This window comes from Delphinapterus leucas, unplaced genomic scaffold (genome assembly GCF_059928025.1).
Source record: "Delphinapterus leucas isolate spDelLeu-1000000601 "Yukka" unplaced genomic scaffold, BTC_Dleu_Yukka2 spDelLeu_asBTCV2_sq74, whole genome shotgun sequence".
Lineage (NCBI taxonomy): Eukaryota > Metazoa > Chordata > Mammalia > Artiodactyla > Monodontidae > Delphinapterus > Delphinapterus leucas.
Window position 1 is genome coordinate 1,191,617 of NW_028322283.1, and position 19,357 is coordinate 1,210,973.

Here is a 19,357-nt window from a genome sequence, read left to right on the forward strand (position 1 = left end):
GAACTCTGTTTTGAGGCTCCCCCTGCCTGCCTCACTCCCAGCCCCTTGGTGATGTGTGTCCTCTGATTTGAGGCTACGTGTGCTGGGTCCCTCGTCTTTCGCTGACGTGGCTCCACTGGTGAGAGGACACTCCTGCCTGGTTCTCATCCCCTTGGTGATGTGGGCCCTCTGGAGAGAGTCTGATCCTTGTTGGGTACCTCACACATTTGTGAGGTGGGCCCTCTGCTCTGAAGTCAGTCCTGCCTGGCTCGCACACCCTGATTTAGTGACGTCGGCCCTCGGGTAGCACTTGGAGCGTGCTGGGGCCTCCTCCCGTTGGTAATGAGGGCCCTCTGGCGTCAGGCCCTAACTGGTGGACTCCCCACATTTTCTGATGTGTGCCCACTGGTGCAATGACACTCCTGCCAGGTTCCCATCCCCATGGGGATGTGGGCCTTCTGCTCTGAGGTCCCAACGGCTGGGTTGATTACAGTGTCAGGATGTTGGCCCTCTGCTGTGAGTTTACTCTGGCATGGATCCTATGGCCTCGGTGATCTGGGCCACCTGCTTGGAGCTTCCAACTGCTGGATTCCTCACCTTTTTTATTCTATGGTCCCTGTGTTGTGAGACACCTCCTGCCTGCCTCACTCCGAGCCTCTTGGCGATGTGGGCACTCTGGTTTGAGGCCACATGTGCTGGTTTCCTCACCTTTCACAGATGTGGCCCCCCTTGTGTGAGGACACTCCTGCCTGGTTCCCATTACCTCGGAGATGTGTGCGCTCTGGTGAGTGTGATCCTGGTTGGGTTCCTCACACTTCTGTGAGGTGGGCCCTCTGCTGTGAGGTCACTCCTTCCTGGATGCACACATCGCCTTGGCCACATGGGCCCTGTGGTAGCAGTTGGAACCTGCTGGGAGCCTCCTCCCCTCGGTCATGAGGGCCCTCTGGCGTCAGGCTGTAACTGCTGGGTTCCCATATTTTCTGATACGTGCTAAGTGGTGCGAGGACACTCCTGCCAGGTTCCCATCCACATGGGGAGGTGGGCCTTCTGCTCTGAGGTCCCAACAGCTGGGTTGCTCACAGTTTCATGCTGTGGGCTCTCTGCTGTGATTTCACTGCGGCCTGGGTACCATAGACTCGGTGCTCTGGGCCACCTGCTCGGAGGTTCCAACTGCTGGGTTCCTCACCTTTTTTATTCTTTGGGCCCTCTCTTTTCAGCCTACTCCTGCGTGACTCACTGCGTGCCCCTTGGGGATGTGGATCCTCTGGTTCAGGCCACATGTGCTGGGTTTCTCTCATTTATATGATGTGGCCACACTGGTGGCAGTGTCAGGACACTCCTGCCTGTTTCCGATCCCCTAACACATGTGGACACTCTGGTGAGGGTCTTATCCTGGCTGGGTTCCTCGCCCTTCTGTGAGGTAGGCCCTTTGCTGTGACATCACTCCTGCCTTGCTGGCTCACATCACCTTGGCGACATGGGCCCTCAGTTGCGAGTTGGTGCCTGCTGGGGATCTCCTCCCCTTGGTAATGAGGGCCCTCTGGCGTCAGGCCCTAACTCCTGGGCTCCCAAAATTTTCTGATGTGAGCCCAGTGATGCCAGGACACTCTTGTAAGGTTCCCATCCCCATGGGGATGTGTGCCTTCTGTTCTCTTGTCCCAACGCCTGGGTTGCTCACAGTTTCATGATGTTGGCTCCCTGGTGTTAATTCACACAGGCTTAGATCCCGTAGCCTCACTGCTCCTTGCCGCCTGCTGGGAGGTTCCAACTGCAGGATTCCTCACTTTTTATTCTATGGGCCTTCAGTTTTGAGGCTCCTCCAGCCTGTCTCACTCCCAGCCCCTTGGTGATGTGTGTCCTCATGTTTGAGGCCACGTGTGCTGGGTCCCTCTCCTTTCGATAATGTGGCCCCACTGGTGTGAGGACACTCCTGCCCAGCTCCCATCCACTTGGTGATGTGGGACCTCTGGTGAGAGTCTGATCCTGGCTGGGTTCCTCACCCTTTTGTGAGGTGGGCCCTCTCTGTGAGGTAATTCCTGCCTGGCTTGCTCCCTTTGCCTTGGTGACATCGGCCCTTTGGTGGCAGTTGCAGCCTGCTGGGAACCTCCTCTCCTAAGTGTTCAGGGCCCTCTGGCGTCAGGCTCTAAGTGCTGGGCTCCCCACGTTTTCTGATGTGAGCCCAGTGATGCCACGACACTCCTGTACGGTTCCCATCCCCATGAAGATGTGTGCCTTCTGTTCTCTTGTCCCAACGCCTGGGTTGCTCACAGTTTCAGGATGTGGGCCCTCTGCTGTGAGTTCACTCCGGCCTGTATCCAATAGCGTCGGTGCTCTGGGCTGCCTGCTTGGAGGTTGCAACTTTTGGTTTCCTTAATTTTTATTCTATTGGCCCTCTGTTGTGAGTCTCATCCTGCATGCCTCACTCCCAGCACCTTCGTGATGTGTGTCCCCTTGTTTGAGGCCACATGTGCTGGGTTCCTCACCTTTCGCTGATGTGGACTCCTGGTGTGATGACACTCCTTCCTGGTTCCCATCCACTTGGCGATGTGTGCCCTCTGGTGAGAGTCTGATCCTGATAGGGTTCCTCACACTTCTGTGAGGTGGGCGCTCTGCTCTGAGGTCACTCCTGCCTGGCTGGCACACCCCGCCTTGGTGACGTCGGCCCTTTGGTGGCAGTTGGAGCCTGCTGGGAGCTTCCTCCCGTCAGTCATGAGGGCCCTCTGGCGTCAGGCCATAACTGCTGGGCACCCACATTTTATGATACGTGCTAAGTGGTACGAGGACACTCCTGCCAAGTTCCCATCCCCATGGGGATGTGGGCCTCCTGCTCTGAGGTCCCAACGCCTGGGTTGCTCAGAGTTTCATGATGTGGGCCATCTGCTGTGAGTTCACTGTGGCCTGGATCACATAGACTCGGTGCACTGGGCCGCCTGCTGGGAGGTTCCAACTGCTGGATTCCTCACATTTTTTATTCTATGGGCCCTCTGTTTTGAGTCTCCTCCTGCATGCCTCACTGCCAGACCCCTTGTGATGTGTGTCCCCTTGTTTGAGGCCACATGTGCTGGGTTCCTCCACTTTCGCTGATGTGGCCCCACTGGTGTGAAGACACACTTGCCTAGTTCCCATCCCCTTGGTGATGTGGGCCCTCTGGTGAGACTCTGATCCTCGTTGGGGTCCTCACACTTCCGTGACGTGGGATCTCTGTGCTGAGGTCACTCCTGCCTGGCTGGCACACGTCACCTTGGCGACATGGGCCCTCAGTTGGGAGTTGGTGCCTGCTGGCGGTCTACTCCCCTTGGTAATGAGGTCACTCTGGCTTCAGGCCCTAACTCCTGGGATCCAAATTTTTCTGATGGTCGCCCAGTGGTTCTAGGACACTCCTGCCAGGTTCCCATCTCCATGGGCATGTGGGCCTTCTGTTCTGAGGTCCCAACGGCTGGGTTGCTCACAGTTTCATGATGTGGGCCCTCTGCTGTAAGTTCACTGCGGCCTGGATCCCATAGACTCTGTGCTCTTGGCCGCCTGCTGAGAGGTTCCAACTGCTGGATTCCTCACATTTTTTATTCTATGGGCCCTGTGTTGTGAGGCTACTCCTTCCTGCCTCACTCCAAGCCCCTTGGAGATGTTGGTCCTCTGGTTTAAGCCACATGTTCTGGGTTCCTCACCTTTCTATGATTTGGCCTCACTGGTGTGAGGCCACTCCTGCCTCGTTCCGATCCCCTTGGTTATGTGGGCCCTCTGGGGAGAGTCTTATACTGGCTGGGTTCCTCACACTTCTGTGACGTAGGCCCTCTGCTCAGAGGTCACTCCTGCCTGGCTGGCACACGTCACCTTGGCAACGTGTGCCCTCAGTTGGGAGTTGGTGCCTGCTGGGAGCCTCCTCCCCTCAGTAATGAGGGCCCTCTGGCGTCAGGCCCTAACTCCTGGGCTCCCAAAATTTTCTGATGTGTGCCCTGTGGTGTGAGTACACTCCTGCCAGGTTCCCAACCTCATGGGAATGTGGGCCTTCTGCTCTGTGGTCCCAAAGTCTGGGTTGCTCACAGTTTCATGATGAGGGCCCTCTGTTGTGAGTTCACACCGGCCGGGATCCCATAGCCTCGCTGCACTTTGCCGCCTGGTGGGAGGTTCCAAATGCTGGATTCCTCACATTTTTTATTCTACGGGCCCTGTGTTGTGAGGCTACTCCTGCCTGCCTCACTCCGAGCCCCTTGGAGATGTGGGTCCTCTGGTTTAGGCCACATGTTCCGGGTTCCTCACCTTTCTATGATTTGGCCACACTGGTGTGAGGACACTCCTGCCTGGTTCCGATCCCCTTGGTGATGTGAGTCCTCTGGTGATAGTCTGATCCTGGCTGGGTTCCTCACCCTTCTGTGAGGTGGGCCCTCTCTCTGAGGCAATTCCTGCCTGGCTGGCACAAGTTGCCTTGGTGAGCTCGGCCCTCTGGTGGCAGTTGGAGCCTGCTGGGAACCTCCTCTCCTACGTGATGAGGGCCCTCTGGCGTCAGGCTCTAACTGCTGGGCTCCCCACGTTTTCTGATGTGAGCCCAGTGATGCCAGGACACTCTTGTAAGGTTCCCATCCCCATGGGGATGTGTGCCTTCTGTTCTCTTGTCCCAACGCCTGGGTTACTCACAGTTTCATGATGTTGGCTCCCTGGTGTTAGTTCACCAGGCTTAGATCCCATAGCCTCTGTGCTCTGGGCTGCCTGCTGGGAGGTTCCAACTGCAGGATCCCTCACCATTTTTATACTTCTGTCCCTGTGTTGTGAGGCTCCTCCTGCCTGCCTCACTGCGAGCCCCTTGTTGATGTAGGTCCTCTGGTTTGAGGCCACATGTGCCGGTTGCCTCACCTTTTAGTGATGTGGCCCCACTGGTGTGAGGACACTCCTGCCTGGTTCCCATCCCCTTGGTGATGTGGGCCCTCTGGTGAGAGTCTCATCCTGATTGGGTTCCTCACGCTTCTGTGAGGTGGGCCCTCTGCTCTGAGGTCACTCCTGCCTGGCTTGCACACACCTCCATGGCGACGTTGGCACTCTGGTGACAGTTGGAGCCTGCTGAGAGCCTCCTTCCCTCGGTGATGAGGGCCTTCTGGCGTCAGGCCCTAACTGCTGGGTACCCACATATTCTGATACATGCTAAGTGGTGTGAGGACACTCCTGCCAGGTTCCCATCCCTATTGGGATGTGGGCCTTGTGCTCTGAGGTCCCAACGTCTGGGTTGCTCACAGTTTCATGATGTGGCCCTCTGCTCTGTGTTCACTGTGGTCTGGATCCCATAGTCTCGGTGCTCTGGGCTCCCTGCTGGCAGGTTCCTACTGCTGGTTTCCTCACCATTTTTATTCTATGGGCCCTGTGTTGTGTGGCTACTCCTGCCTACCTCACTCCGAGGCCATTGGACATGTGGGTCCTCTGGTTTAGGCCACATGTGCTGGGTTCCTCAGCTTTCTATGATGTGACCGCACTGGTGTGAGGACACTCCTGCCTGGTTCCGATCCCCTTGGTGATGTGGGCCCTCTGGTGAGAGTCTTATCCTGGCTTGGTTGCTCACCCTTCTGTGAGGTAGGCCCTCTGCTGCGAGGTCACTCCTGCCTGGCTGGCAAACGTTACCTTGGTGACGTGTGCCCTCAGTTGGGAGTTGGTGCCTGTTTGGAGTCTCCTCCCCTCGGTAATGAGGGCCCTCTGGCATCAGGCCCTAACTCCTGGCTCCCAAATTTTCTGATGTGCGCCCTGTGGTGCGAGTACACTCCTGGCAGGTTCCCAACCACATGGGAATGTGGGCCTTCAGCTCTGAGGTCCCAACGCCTGTGTTGCTCACAGTTTCATGATGAGGGCCCTCTGTTGTGAATTCACTCAGGCCTGGATCCCATAGCCTCCCTGCTCTTGGCCGCCTGCTGGGAGGTTCCAACTGCGGGATTCCTTACCTTTGTTATTCTATAGGAACTCTGTTTTGAGGCTCCCCCTGCCTGCCTCACTCCCAGCCCCTTGGTGATGTGTGTCCTCTGATTTGAGGCTACGTGTGCTGGGTCCCTCGTCTTTCGCTGACGTGGCTCCACTGGTGAGAGGACACTCCTGCCTGGTTCTCATCCCCTTGGTGATGTGGGCCCTCTGGAGAGAGTCTGATCCTTGTTGGGTACCTCACACATTTGTGAGGTGGGCCCCCTGCTCTGAAGTCAGTCCTGCCTGGCTCGCACACCCTGATTTAGTGACGTCGGCCCTCGGGTAGCACTTGGAGCGTGCTGGGGCCTCCTCCCGTTGGTAATGAGGGCCCTCTGGCGTCAGGCCCTAACTGGTGGACTCCCCACATTTTCTGATGTGTGCCCACTGGTGCAATGACACTCCTGCCAGGTTCCCATCCCCATGGGGATGTGGGCCTTCTGCTCTGAGGTCCCAACGGCTGGGTTGATTACAGTGTCAGGATGTTGGCCCTCTGCTGTGAGTTTACTCTGGCATGGATCCTATGGCCTCGGTGATCTGGGCCACCTGCTTGGAGCTTCCAACTGCTGGATTCCTCACCTTTTTTATTCTATGGTCCCTGTGTTGTGAGACACCTCCTGCCTGCCTCACTCCGAGCCTCTTGGCGATGTGGGCACTCTGGTTTGAGGCCACATGTGCTGGTTTCCTCACCTTTCACAGATGTGGCCCCCCTTGTGTGAGGACACTCCTGCCTGGTTCCCATTACCTCGGAGATGTGTGCGCTCTGGTGAGTGTGATCCTGGTTGGGTTCCTCACACTTCTGTGAGGTGGGCCCTCTGCTGTGAGGTCACTCCTTCCTGGATGCACACATCGCCTTGGCCACATGGGCCCTGTGGTAGCAGTTGGAACCTGCTGGGAGCCTCCTCCCGTCGGTCATGAGGGCCCTCTGGCGTCAGGCTGTAACTGCTGGGTTCCCATATTTTCTGATACGTGCTAAGTGGTGCGAGGACACTCCTGCCAGGTTCCCATCCACATGGGGAGGTGGGCCTTCTGCTCTGAGGTCCCAACAGCTGGGTTGCTCACAGTTTCATGCTGTGGGCTCTCTGCTGTGATTTCACTGCGGCCTGGGTACCATAGACTCGGTGCTCTGGGCCACCTGCTCGGAGGTTCCAACTGCTGGGTTCCTCACCTTTTTTATTCTTTGGGCCCTCTCTTTTCAGCCTACTCCTGCGTGACTCACTGCGTGCCCCTTGGGGATGTGGATCCTCTGGTTCAGGCCACATGTGCTGGGTTTCTCTCATTTATATGATGTGGCCACACTGGTGGCAGTGTCAGGACACTCCTGCCTGTTTCCGATCCCCTAACACATGTGGACACTCTGGTGAGGGTCTTATCCTGGCTGGGTTCCTCGCCCTTCTGTGAGGTAGGCCCTTTGCTGTGACATCACTCCTGCCTTGCTGGCTCACATCACCTTGGCGACATGGGCCCTCAGTTGCGAGTTGGTGCCTGCTGGGGATCTCCTCCCCTTGGTAATGAGGGCCCTCTGGCGTCAGGTCCTAACTCCTGGGCTCCCAAAATTTTCTGATGTGAGCCCAGTGATGCCAGGACACTCTTGTAAGGTTCCCATCCCCATGGGGATGTGTGCCTTCTGTTCTCTTGTCCCAACGCCTGGGTTGCTCACAGTTTCATGATGTTGGCTCCCTGGTGTTAATTCACACAGGCTTAGATCCCGTAGCCTCACTGCTCCTTGCCGCCTGCTGGGAGGTTCCAACTGCAGGATTCCTCACTTTTTATTCTATGGGCCTTCAGTTTTGAGGCTCCTCCAGCCTGTCTCACTCCCAGCCCCTTGGTGATGTGTGTCCTCATGTTTGAGGCCACGTGTGCTGGGTCCCTCTCCTTTCGATAATGTGGCCCCACTGGTGTGAGGACACTCCTGCCCAGCTCCCATCCACTTGGTGATGTGGGACCTCTGGTGAGAGTCTGATCCTGGCTGGGTTCCTCACCCTTTTGTGAGGTGGGCCCTCTCTGTGAGGTAATTCCTGCCTGGCTTGCTCCCTTTGCCTTGGTGACATCGGCCCTTTGGTGGCAGTTGCAGCCTGCTGGGAACCTCCTCTCCTAAGTGTTCAGGGCCCTCTGGCGTCAGGCTCTAAGTGCTGGGCTCCCCACGTTTTCTGATGTGAGCCCAGTGATGCCACGACACTCCTGTACGGTTCCCATCCCCATGAAGATGTGTGCCTTCTGTTCTCTTGTCCCAACGCCTGGGTTGCTCACAGTTTCAGGATGTGGGCCCTCTGCTGTGAGTTCACTCCGGCCTGTATCCAATAGCGTCGGTGCTCTGGGCTGCCTGCTTGGAGGTTGCAACTTTTGGTTTCCTTAATTTTTATTCTATTGGCCCTCTGTTGTGAGTCTCATCCTGCATGCCTCACTCCCAGCACCTTCGTGATGTGTGTCCCCTTGTTTGAGGCCACATGTGCTGGGTTCCTCACCTTTCGCTGATGTGGACTCCTGGTGTGATGACACTCCTTCCTGGTTCCCATCCACTTGGCGATGTGTGCCCTCTGGTGAGAGTCTGATCCTGATAGGGTTCCTCACACTTCTGTGAGGTGGGCGCTCTGCTCTGAGGTCACTCCTGCCTGGCTGGCACACCCCGCCTTGGTGACGTCGGCCCTTTGGTGGCAGTTGGAGCCTGCTGGGAGCTTCCTCCCGTCAGTCATGAGGGCCCTCTGGCGTCAGGCCATAACTGCTGGGCACCCACATTTTATGATACGTGCTAAGTGGTACGAGGACACTCCTGCCAGGTTCCCATCTCCATGGGCATGTGGGCGTTCTGTTCTGAGGTCCCAACGGCTGGGTTGCTCACAGTTTCATGATGTGGGCCCTCTGCTGTGAGTTCACTGCGGCCTGGATCCCATAGACTCTGTGCTCTTGGCCGCCTGCTGAGAGGTTCCAACTGCTGGATTCCTCACATTTTTTATTCTATGGGCCCTCTGTTTTGAGTCTCCTCCTGCATGCCTCACTGCCAGAACCCTTGTGATGTGTGTCCCCTTGTTTGAGGCCACATGTGCTGGGTTCCTCCACATTCGCTGATGTGGCCCCACTGGTGTGAAGACACACTTGCCTAGTTCCCATCCCCTTGGTGATGTGGGCCCTCTGGTGAGAATCTGATCCTCGTTGGGGTCCTCACACTTCCGTGACGTGGGATCTCTGTGCTGAGGTCACTCCTGCCTGGCTGGCACACGTCACCTTGGCGACATGGGCGCTCAGTTGGGAGTTGGTGCCTGCTGGCGGTCTACTCCCCTTGGTAATGAGGTCACTCTGGCTTCAGGCCCTAACTCCTGGGATCCAAATTTTTCTGATGGTCGCCCAGTGGTTCTAGGACACTCCTGCCAGGTTCCCATCTCCATGGGCATGTGGGCCTTCTCTTCTGAGGTCCCAACGGCTGGGTTGCTCACAGTTTCATGATGTGGGCCCTCTGCTGTAAGTTCACTGCGGCCTGGATCCCTAAGACTCTGTGCTCTTGGCCGCCTGCTGAGAGGTTCCAACTGCTGGATTCCTCACATTTTTTATTCTATGGGCCCTGTGTTGTGAGGCTACTCCTTCCTGCCTCACTCCAAGCCCCTTGGAGATGTTGGTCCTCTGGTTTAAGCCACATGTTCTGGGTTCCTCACCTTTCTATGATTTGGCCTCACTGGTGTGAGGCCACTCCTGCCTCGTTCCGATCCCCTTGGTTATGTGGGCCCTCTGGGGAGAGTCTTATACTGGCTGGGTTCCTCACACTTCTGTGACGTAGGCCCTCTGCTCAGAGGTCACTCCTGCCTGGCTGGCACACGTCACCTTGGCAACGTGTGCCCTCAGTTGGGAGTTGGTGCCTGCTGGGAGCCTCCTCCCCTCAGTAATGAGGGCCCTCTGGCGTCAGGCCCTAACTCCTGGGCTCCCAAAATTTTCTGATGTGTGCCCTGTGGTGTGAGTACACTCCTGCCAGGTTCCCAACCTCATGGGAATGTGGGCCTTCTGCTCTGTGGTCCCAAAGTCTGGGTTGCTCACAGTTTCATGATGAGGGCCCTCTGTTGTGAGTTCACACCGGCCGGGATCCCATAGCCTCGCTGCACTTTGCCGCCTGGTGGGAGGTTCCAAATGCTGGATTCCTCACATTTTTTATTCTACGGGCCCTGTGTTGTGAGACTACTCCTGCCTGCCTCACTCCGAGACCCTTGGAGATGTGGGTCCTCTGGTTTAGGCCACATGTTCCGGGTTCCTCACCTTTCTATGATTTGGCCACACTGGTGTGAGGACACTCCTGCCTGGTTCTGATCCCCTTGGTGATGTGAGTCCTCTGGTGATAGTCTGATCCTGGCTGGGTTCCTCACCCTTCTGTGAGGTGGGCCCTCTCTCTGAGGCAATTCCTGCCTGGCTGGCACAAGTTGCCTTGGTGAGCTCGGCCCTCTGGTGGCAGTTGGAGCCTGCTGGGAACCTCCTCTCCTACGTGATGAGGGCCCTCTGGCGTCAGGCTCTAACTGCTGGGCTCCCCACGTTTTCTGATGTGAGCCCAGTGATGCCAGGACACTCTTGTAAGGTTCCCATCCCCATGGGGATGTGTGCCTTCTGTTCTCTTGTCCCAACCCCTGGGTTACTCACAGTTTCATGATGTTGGCTTCCTGGTGTTAGTTCACCAGGCTTAGATCCCATAGCCTCTGTGCTCTGGGCTGCCTGCTGGGAGGTTCCAACTGCAGGATCCCTCACCATTTTTATACTTCTGTCCCTGTGTTGTGAGGCTCCTCCTGCCTGCCTCACTGCGAGCCCCTTGTTGATGTAGGTCCTCTGGTTTGAGGCCACATGTGCCGGTTGCCTCACCTTTTAGTGATGTGGCCCCACTGGTGTGAGGACACTCCTGCCTGGTTCCCATCCCCTTGGTGATGTGGGCCCTCTGGTGAGAGTCTCATCCTGATTGGGTTCCTCACGCTTCTGTGAGGTGGGCCCTCTGCTCTGAGGTCACTCCTGCCTGGCTTGCACACACCTCCATGGCGACGTTGGCACTCTGGTGACAGTTGGAGCCTGCTGAGAGCCTCCTTCCCTCGGTGATGAGGGCCTTCTGGCGTCAGGCCCTAACTGCTGGGTACCCACATATTCTGATACATGCTAAGTGGTGTGAGGACACTCCTGCCAGGTTCCCATCCCTATTGGGATGTGGGCCTTGTGCTCTGAGGTCCCAACGTCTGGGTTGCTCACAGTTTCATGATGTGGCCCTCTGCTCTGTGTTCACTGTGGTCTGGATCCCATAGTCTCGGTGCTCTGGGCTCCCTGCTGGCAGGTTCCTACTGCTGGTTTCCTCACCATTTTTATTCTATGGGCCCTGTGTTGTGTGGCTACTCCTGCCTACCTCACTCCGAGGCCATTGGACATGTGGGTCCTCTGGTTTAGGCCACATGTGCTGGGTTCCTCAGCTTTCTATGATGTGACCGCACTGGTGTGAGGACACTCCTGCCTGGTTCCGATCCCCTTGGTGATGTGGGCCCTCTGGTGAGAGTCTTATCCTGGCTTGGTTGCTCACCCTTCTGTGAGGTAGGCCCTCTGCTGCGAGGTCACTCCTGCCTGGCTGGCAAACGTTACCTTGGTGACGTGTGCCCTCAGTTGGGAGTTGGTGCCTGTTTGGAGTCTCCTCCCCTCGGTAATGAGGGCCCTCTGGCATCAGGCCCTAACTCCTGGCTCCCAAATTTTCTGATGTGCGCCCTGTGGTGCGAGTACACTCCTGGCAGGTTCCCAACCACATGGGAATGTGGGCCTTCAGCTCTGAGGTCCCAACGCCTGTGTTGCTCACAGTTTCATGATGAGGGCCCTCTGTTGGGAATTCACTCAGGCCTGGATCCCATAGCCTCCCTGCTCTTGGCCGCCTGCTGGGAGGTTCCAACTGCGGGATTCCTTACCTTTGTTATTCTATAGGAACTCTGTTTTGAGGCTCCCCCTGCCTGCCTCACTCCCAGCCCCTTGGTGATGTGTGTCCTCTGATTTGAGGCTACGTGTGCTGGGTCCCTCGTCTTTCGCTGACGTGGCTCCACTGGTGAGAGGACACTCCTGTCTGGTTCTCATCCCCTTGGTGATGTGGGCCCTCTGGAGAGAGTCTGATCCTTGTTGGGTACCTCACACATTTGTGAGGTGGGCCCTCTGCTCTGAAGTCAGTCCTGCCTGGCTCGCACACCCTGATTTAGTGACGTCGGCCCTCGGGTAGCACTTGGAGCGTGCTGGGGCCTCCTCCCGTTGGTAATGAGGGCCCTCTGGCGTCAGGCCCTAACTGGTGGACTCCCCACATTTTCTGATGTGTGCCCACTGGTGCAATGACACTCCTGCCAGGTTCCCATCCCCATGGGGATGTGGGCCTTCTGCTCTGAGGTCCCAACGGCTGGGTTGATTACAGTGTCAGGATGTTGGCCCTCTGCTGTGAGTTTACTCTGGCATGGATCCTATGGCCTCGGTGATCTGGGCCACCTGCTTGGAGCTTCCAACTGCTGGATTCCTCACCTTTTTTATTCTATGGTCCCTGTGTTGTGAGACACCTCCTGCCTGCCTCACTCCGAGCCTCTTGGCGATGTGGGCACTCTGGTTTGAGGCCACATGTGCTGGTTTCCTCACCTTTCACAGATGTGGCCCCCCTTGTGTGAGGACACTCCTGCCTGGTTCCCATTACCTCGGAGATGTGTGCGCTCTGGTGAGTGTGATCCTGGTTGGGTTCCTCACACTTCTGTGAGGTGGGCCCTCTGCTGTGAGGTCACTCCTTCCTGGATGCACACATCGCCTTGGCCACATGGGCCCTGTGGTAGCAGTTGGAACCTGCTGGGAGCCTCCTCCCCTCGGTCATGAGGGCCCTCTGGCGTCAGGCTGTAACTGCTGGGTTCCCATATTTTCTGATACGTGCTAAGTGGTGCGAGGACACTCCTGCCAGGTTCCCATCCACATGGGGAGGTGGGCCTTCTGCTCTGAGGTCCCAACAGCTGGGTTGCTCACAGTTTCATGCTGTGGGCTCTCTGCTGTGATTTCACTGCGGCCTGGGTACCATAGACTCGGTGCTCTGGGCCACCTGCTCGGAGGTTCCAACTGCTGGGTTCCTCACCTTTTTTATTCTTTGGGCCCTCTCTTTTCAGCCTACTCCTGCGTGACTCACTGCGTGCCCCTTGGGGATGTGGATCCTCTGGTTCAGGCCACATGTGCTGGGTTTCTCTCATTTATATGATGTGGCCACACTGGTGGCAGTGTCAGGACACTCCTGCCTGTTTCCGATCCCCTAACACATGTGGACACTCTGGTGAGGGTCTTATCCTGGCTGGGTTCCTCGCCCTTCTGTGAGGTAGGCCCTTTGCTGTGACATCACTCCTGCCTTGCTGGCTCACATCACCTTGGCGACATGGGCCCTCAGTTGCGAGTTGGTGCCTGCTGGGGATCTCCTCCCCTTGGTAATGAGGGCCCTCTGGCGTCAGGCCCTAACTCCTGGGCTCCCAAAATTTTCTGATGTGAGCCCAGTGATGCCAGGACACTCTTGTAAGGTTCCCATCCCCATGGGGATGTGTGCCTTCTGTTCTCTTGTCCCAACGCCTGGGTTGCTCACAGTTTCATGATGTTGGCTCCCTGGTGTTAATTCACACAGGCTTAGATCCCGTAGCCTCACTGCTCCTTGCCGCCTGCTGGGAGGTTCCAACTGCAGGATTCCTCACTTTTTATTCTATGGGCCTTCAGTTTTGAGGCTCCTCCAGCCTGTCTCACTCCCAGCCCCTTGGTGATGTGTGTCCTCATGTTTGAGGCCACGTGTGCTGGGTCCCTCTCCTTTCGATAATGTGGCCCCACTGGTGTGAGGACACTCCTGCCCAGCTCCCATCCACTTGGTGATGTGGGACCTCTGGTGAGAGTCTGATCCTGGCTGGGATCCTCACCCTTTTGTGAGGTGGGCCCTCTCTGTGAGGTAATTCCTGCCTGGCTTGCTCCCTTTGCCTTGGTGACATCGGCCCTTTGGTGGCAGTTGCAGCCTGCTGGGAACCTCCTCTCCTAAGTGTTCAGGGCCCTCTGGCGTCAGGCTCTAAGTGCTGGGCTCCCCACGTTTTCTGATGTGAGCCCAGTGATGCCACGACACTCCTGTACGGTTCCCATCCCCATGAAGATGTGTGCCTTCTGTTCTCTTGTCCCAACGCCTGGGTTGCTCACAGTTTCAGGATGTGGGCCCTCTGCTGTGAGTTCACTCCGGCCTGTATCCAATAGCGTCGGTGCTCTGGGCTGCCTGCTTGGAGGTTGCAACTTTTGGTTTCCTTAATTTTTATTCTATTGGCCCTCTGTTGTGAGTCTCATCCTGCATGCCTCACTCCCAGCACCTTCGTGATGTGTGTCCCCTTGTTTGAGGCCACATGTGCTGGGTTCCTCACCTTTCGCTGATGTGGACTCCTGGTGTGATGACACTCCTTCCTGGTTCCCATCCACTTGGCGATGTGTGCCCTCTGGTGAGAGTCTGATCCTGATAGGGTTCCTCACACTTCTGTGAGGTGGGCGCTCTGCTCTGAGGTCACTCCTGCCTGGCTGGCACACCCCGCCTTGGTGACGTCGGCCCTTTGGTGGCAGTTGGAGCCTGCTGGGAGCTTCCTCCCGTCAGTCATGAGGGCCCTCTGGCGTCAGGCCATAACTGCTGGGCACCCACATTTTATGATACGTGCTAAGTGGTACGAGGACACTCCTGCCAAGTTCCCATCCCCATGGGGATGTGGGCCTCCTGCTCTGAGGTCCCAACGCCTGGGTTGCTCAGAGTTTCATGATGTGGGCCATCTGCTGTGAGTTCACTGTGGCCTGGATCACATAGACTCGGTGCACTGGGCCGCCTGCTGGGAGGTTCCAACTGCTGGATTCCTCACATTTTTTATTCTATGGGCCCTCTGTTTTGAGTCTCCTCCTGCATGCCTCACTGCCAGACCCCTTGTGATGTGTGTCCCCTTGTTTGAGGCCACATGTGCTGGGTTCCTCCACTTTCGCTGATGTGGCCCCACTGGTGTGAAGACACACTTGCCTAGTTCCCATCCCCTTGGTGATGTGGGCCCTCTGGTGAGACTCTGATCCTCGTTGGGGTCCTCACACTTCCGTGACGTGGGATCTCTGTGCTGAGGTCACTCCTGCCTGGCTGGCACACGTCACCTTGGCGACATGGGCCCTCAGTTGGGAGTTGGTGCCTGCTGGCGGTCTACTCCCCTTGGTAATGAGGTCACTCTGGCTTCAGGCCCTAACTCCTGGGATCCAAATTTTTCTGATGGTCGCCCAGTGGTTCTAGGACACTCCTGCCAGGTTCCCATCTCCATGGGCATGTGGGCCTTCTGTTCTGAGATCCCAACGGCTGGGTTGCTCACAGTTTCATGATGTGGGCCCTCTGCTGTAAGTTCACTGCGGCCTGGATCCCATAGACTCTGTGCTCTTGGCCGCCTGCTGAGAGGTTCCAACTGCTGGATTCCTCACATTTTTTATTCTATGGGCCCTGTGTTGTGAGGCTACTCCTTCCTGCCTCACTCCAAGCCCCTTGGAGATGTTGGTCCTCTGGTTTAAGCCACATGTTCTGGGTTCCTCACCTTTCTATGATTTGGCCTCACTGGTGTGAGGCCACTCCTGCCTCGTTCCGATCCCCTTGGTTATGTGGGCCCTCTGGGGAGAGTCTTATACTGGCTGGGTTCCTCACACTTCTGTGACGTAGGCCCTCTGCTCAGAGGTCACTCCTGCCTGGCTGGCACACGTCACCTTGGCAACGTGTGCCCTCAGTTGGGAGTTGGTGCCTGCTGGGAGCCTCCTCCCCTCAGTAATGAGGGCCCTCTGGCGTCAGGCCCTAACTCCTGGGCTCCCAAAATTTTCTGATGTGTGCCCTGTGGTGTGAGTACACTCCTGCCAGGTTCCCAACCTCATGGGAATGTGGGCCTTCTGCTCTGTGGTCCCAAAGTCTGGGTTGCTCACAGTTTCATGATGAGGGCCCTCTGTTGTGAGTTCACACCGGCCGGGATCCCATAGCCTCGCTGCACTTTGCCGCCTGGTGGGAGGTTCCAAATGCTGGATTCCTCACATTTTTTATTCTACGGGCCCTGTGTTGTGAGGCTACTCCTGCCTGCCTCACTCCGAGCCCCTTGGAGATGTGGGTCCTCTGGTTTAGGCCACATGTTCCGGGTTCCTCACCTTTCTATGATTTGGCCACACTGGTGTGAGGACACTCCTGCCTGGTTCCGATCCCCTTGGTGATGTGAGTCCTCTGGTGATAGTCTGATCCTGGCTGGGTTCCTCACCCTTCTGTGAGGTGGGCCCTCTCTCTGAGGCAATTCCTGCCTGGCTGGCACAAGTTGCCTTGGTGAGCTCGGCCCTCTGGTGGCAGTTGGAGCCTGCTGGGAACCTCCTCTCCTACGTGATGAGGGCCCTCTGGCGTCAGGCTCTAACTGCTGGGCTCCCCACGTTTTCTGATGTGAGCCCAGTGATGCCAGGGCACTCTTGTAAGGTTCCCATCCCCATGGGGATGTGTGCCTTCTGTTCTCTTGTCCCAACGCCTGGGTTACTCACAGTTTCATGATGTTGGCTCCCTGGTGTTAGTTCACCAGGCTTAGATCCCATAGCCTCTGTGCTCTGGGCTGCCTGCTGGGAGGTTCCAACTGCAGGATCCCTCACCATTTTTATACTTCTGTCCCTGTGTTGTGAGGCTCCTCCTGCCTGCCTCACTGCGAGCCCCTTGTTGATGTAGGTCCTCTGGTTTGAGGCCACATGTGCCGGTTGCCTCACCTTTTAGTGATGTGGCCCCACTGGTGTGAGGACACTCCTGCCTGGTTCCCATCCCCTTGGTGATGTGGGCCCTCTGGTGAGAGTCTCATCCTGATTGGGTTCCTCACGCTTCTGTGAGGTGGGCCCTCTGCTCTGAGGTCACTCCTGCCTGGCTTGCACACACCTCCATGGCGACGTTGGCACTCTGGTGACAGTTGGAGCCTGCTGAGAGCCTCCTTCCCTCGGTGATGAGGGCCTTCTGGCGTCAGGCCCTAACTGCTGGGTACCCACATATTCTGATACATGCTAAGTGGTGTGAGGACACTCCTGCCAGGTTCCCATCCCTATTGGGATGTGGGCCTTGTGCTCTGAGGTCCCAACGTCTGGGTTGCTCACAGTTTCATGATGTGGCCCTCTGCTCTGTGTTCACTGTGGTCTGGATCCCATAGTCTCGGTGCTCTGGGCTCCCTGCTGGCAGGTTCCTACTGCTGGTTTCCTCACCATTTTTATTCTATGGGCCCTGTGTTGTGTGGCTACTCCTGCCTACCTCACTCCGAGGCCATTGGACATGTGGGTCCTCTGGTTTAGGCCACATGTGCTGGGTTCCTCAGCTTTCTATGATGTGACCGCACTGGTGTGAGGACACTCCTGCCTGGTTCCGATCCCCTTGGTGATGTGGGCCCTCTGGTGAGAGTCTTATCCTGGCTTGGTTGCTCACCCTTCTGTGAGGTAGGCCCTCTGCTGCGAGGTCACTCCTGCCTGGCTGGCAAACGTTACCTTGGTGACGTGTGCCCTCAGTTGGGAGTTGGTGCCTGTTTGGAGTCTCCTCCCCTCGGTAATGAGGGCCCTCTGGCATCAGGCCCTAACTCCTGGCTCCCAAATTTTCTGATGTGCGCCCTGTGGTGCGAGTACACTCCTGGCAGGTTCCCAACCACATGGGAATGTGGGCCTTCAGCTCTGAGGTCCCAACGCCTGTGTTGCTCACAGTTTCATGATGAGGGCCCTCTGTTGGGAATTCACTCAGGCCTGGATCCCATAGCCTCCCTGCTCTTGGCCGCCTGCTGGGAGGTTCCAACTGCGGGATTCCTTACCTTTGTTATTCTATAGGAACTCTGTTTTGAGGCTCCCCCTGCCTGCCTCACTCCCAGCCCCTTGGTGATGTGTGTCCTCTGATTTGAGGCTACGTGTGCTGGGTCCCTCGTCTTTCGCTGACGTGGCTCCACTGGTGAGAGGACACTCCTGCCTGGTTCTCATCCCCTTGGTGATGTGGGCCCTCTGGAGAGAGTCTGATCCTTGTTGGGTACCTCACACATTTGTGAGGTGGGCCCTCTGCTCTGAAGTCAGTCCTGCCTGGCTCGCACACCCTGATTTAGTGACGTCGGCCCTCGGGTAGCACTTGGAGCGTGCTGGGGCCTCCTCCCGTTGGTAATGAGGGCCCTCTGGCGTCAGGCCCTAACTGGTGGACTCCCCACATTTTCTGATGTGTGCCCACTGGTGCAATGACACTCCTGCCAGGTTCCCATCCCCATGGGGATGTGGGCCTTCTGCTCTGAGGTCCCAACGGCTGGGTTGATTACAGTGTCAGGATGTTGGCCCTCTGCTGTGAGTTTACTCTGGCATGGATCCTATGGCCTCGGTGATCTGGGCCACCTGCTTGGAGCTTCCAACTGCTGGATTCCTCACCTTTTTTATTCTATGGTCCCTGTGTTGTGAGACACCTCCTGCCTGCCTCACTCCGAGCCTCTTGGCGATGTGGGCACTCTGGTTTGAGGCCACATGTGCTGGTTTCCTCACCTTTCACAGATGTGGCCCCCCTTGTGTGAGGACACTCCTGCCTGGTTCCCATTACCTCGGAGATGTGTGCGCTCTGGTGAGTGTGATCCTGGTTGGGTTCCTCACACTTCTGTGAGGTGGGCCCTCTGCTGTGAGGTCACTCCTTCCTGGATGCACACATCGCCTTGGCCACATGGGCCCTGTGGTAGCAGTTGGAACCTGCTGGGAGCCTCCTACCCTCGGTCATGAGGGCCCTCTGGCGTCAGGCTGTAACTGCTGGGTTCCCATATTTTCTGATACGTGCTAAGTGGTGCGAGGACACTCCTGCCAGGTTCCCATCCACATGGGGAGGTGGGCCTTCTGCTCTGAGGTCCCAACAGCTGGGTTGCTCACAGTTTCATGCTGTGGGCTCTCTGCTGTGATTTCACTGCGGCCTGGGTACCATAGACTCGGTGCTCTGGGCCACCTGCTCGGAGGTTCCAACTGCTGGGTTCCTCACCTTTTTTATTCTTTGGGCCCTCTCTTTTCAGCCTACTCCTGCGTGACTCACTGCGTGCCCCTTGGGGATGTGGATCCTCTGGTTCAGGCCACATGTGCTGGGTTTCTCTCATTTATATGATGTGGCCACACTGGTGGCAGTGTCAGGACACTCCTGCCTGTTTCCGATCCCCTAACACATGTGGACACTCTGGTGAGGGTCTTATCCTGGCTGGGTTCCTCGCCCTTCTGTGAGGTAGGCCCTTTGCTGTGACATCACTCCTGCCTTGCTGGCTCACATCACCTTGGCGACATGGGCCCTCAGTTGCGAGTTGGTGCCTGCTGGGGATCTCCTCCCCTTGGTAATGAGGGCCCTCTGGCGTCAGGCCCTAACTCCTGGGCTCCCAAAATTTTCTGATGTGAGCCCAGTGATGCCAGGACACTCTTGTAAGGTTCCCATCCCCATGGGGATGTG